We start from the raw sequence: 2,324 nt of genomic DNA, 5'->3' as shown, positions 1-2,324 counted from the left end.
ACACTTACACACAAAGTCATTTAATTCACAGACCACTGCAGGCCACAATCATATATACAAGAGCATCCCTGCCCTAAAATGTCTTAAAAATACATTAGCTCCTGATTATTCTAAACCAAGCACCACAGTACTTGGAAGAAGGGGAAACCAGCCAATAACCACAAAGATGACCCTGAGAGACAGAAAAAAATAATCAGTCTAATCTTTGCAGGTCAAGTTGAAGATGTGATTTGTAGCCTCATGAAGCCTTGAATCTGGGAAAACTTTCTCTGGGACTGCATCATGAAGCTTGCTGTATGAGATCTTACTTTCAGGAGATGTGTGTTATTCCTCACCACCCCCTCCCCATAAAACAAAAAGGAAGTCTGCATACAGTGCAGCGCTCACAAATTTGTTTAATCTGCAGTCTTGATTTTGGCAACACCGTCAATGGCTCTTGAGCTGCGCATCGCTGTTCTGCTAGGTTAACAGCATCTTCTGACAAGTGTGTTTATCACGTAAACAATGGTCTCCGGTTTGCAGACAGGAAACAATGGGGATTTAGAGATATCAGCAACTCACGTACAGTTTGAAGAACATAGAAAGAAGCATTTCAGACACATGCTGTGGATTTAACATTTGAAAGGGAGGGTTGATTAGAGTTCAGATCATTTCGGTTATCATGCCCTTTCCTGGTTTTGGGAAAAAAACCCCTCAAACAACTGCAGTTCTGACTGAGATTACAATCAGAATAAATCACACACCAGTAATGTACTGGAGGGTATGGCGCACTCTCATTACATCAGGAATATTTCCTTATTACAGTGAAGGTAGAAAAATCCGCGGGACATTATTTAACTGTCACCAGGTTATGTCTTTCTCCTAGGGTTGCCAAGTCTAATTCAAGAAATATCTGGGGACTTTGGGGATGGAGCCAGGAGACTTTGGGGATGATGGTGACAAGAGTAAGATGGTGACAAACATAATTGAACTCCAAAGGGAGTTCTGGCCATCACATTTAAAGGGACCACACACCTTTTAAATGCCTTCCTTCCATTTGGAATCATGAAGGATGGGGCAGCTTTTTTGAGGGCTTATAGAATGGGACCTCCTGGTCCAATCTTTTTGAAACTTGGAAGGTCTTTGGAGGAGAGGTGTTGGATGTTACAGCTTCCCAAGAGCCCCAGATACTTATGGATCAATTCTACATTATTCCCTATGGGAATCGGTCTCCATAGGGAATAATGAGTGCCCGACAGACATTTCCCTCCCCCACCCTGCTTTCTGATGACCCTGAAGCGGGGGGACGGCCTCCAAACTGGGGATTGGCAACCCTACTTTCTCCAATAACATAAATGTATCCAGTATTGTAACTGAATATTGACAACTTTTAAAAAAAATCTTGCCTTTTGTTACAGTCCACACTCAATTTACCCCTTATATTTCCCCATGGCTGCAATCAAACAGGCAGTTTGGTCCAATATAGTTGAACATCTGAAGCTGCCTTACACTGAATCAGACTTTTGGTCCATCAAAGTCAGTATTGTCTACTCAGACAGGCAGCGGCTCTCCAGGGTCTCAAGCTGAGGTTTTTCACACCTATTTGCCTGGACCCTTTTTAGTTGGAGATGCCAGGGGATTGAGAACCTGGGACCTTCTGCTTATGAAGCAGATGCTCTACCACTGAGCCACCATCCCTCCACCATGCCCGCTTTTCCCTAATGGATTAAATGGATTAAACGGGCTTGTTCACACAGCCACATCTAGCAGCTGTTCCCCAGTCACACTCGTTCCATCGTAAGATGAGTTGGAGACAGAGCAGTCATTGAATACCGGTGATAATAGTTCCCTGCGCATTCATCCCACAGTTCTGGATGTCTGAACTTCCTCCGTGCATGCTCAAATCAGTTTGGAAGTGTGAACCTTCCATTCCAGATTCATTATTCGGGGGGGGGGGGTATGGTAGAGTATATGTGCACCCAATAAATGTTTTCTAAAAAAAGGTCAAAGTTGTTGTTTGTTTGTTAAAAAAAAAAAAACCAGCCTGCATACTCTGTAGTTGATACACAACATTAATCTGAATGGTCAACCACGGAAGAAGTGTGTGGTGTGTCCAGATCAGGGTGGGAGTCTGATCGAAAATCTCCATCACAAAATGCAACAGAGGGCTTTGCACCACCTCCAAAGCACCCCAAGCTGCCAGTCTGTCCACAGCCCATATCTTTCTTTTCTAACAGCCAGATCATCTAAATTGCTCACAGAGCAAAAGTTTAGGCTAGCTATACAGAGTTAGGACTATCCAGGGGTGTCAAACTCATTTGTTATGAGGGCCAGATCTGACAAAA

The 2,324-nt window shown here is 43.6% G+C and overlaps 1 non-coding gene across 1 annotated transcript; it reads right to left on the bottom strand.

Moving 5' to 3' along the window:
- Positions 1 to 1,602: 1,602 nt before the first annotated feature.
- On the bottom strand, positions 1,603 to 1,680 carry TRNAM-CAU (transfer RNA methionine (anticodon CAU)). The gene has a single exon. It is a non-coding gene; the product is annotated as a tRNA-Met (tRNA).
- Between the last annotated feature and the right edge of the window lie 644 nt (positions 1,681 to 2,324).

This window comes from Heteronotia binoei, chromosome 16 (assembly GCF_032191835.1).
Source record: "Heteronotia binoei isolate CCM8104 ecotype False Entrance Well chromosome 16, APGP_CSIRO_Hbin_v1, whole genome shotgun sequence".
Lineage (NCBI taxonomy): Eukaryota > Metazoa > Chordata > Lepidosauria > Squamata > Gekkonidae > Heteronotia > Heteronotia binoei.
The sequence above is the reverse complement of the archived record's forward strand: the minus strand, read 5'-3'. Positions and strand labels throughout refer to the sequence as shown.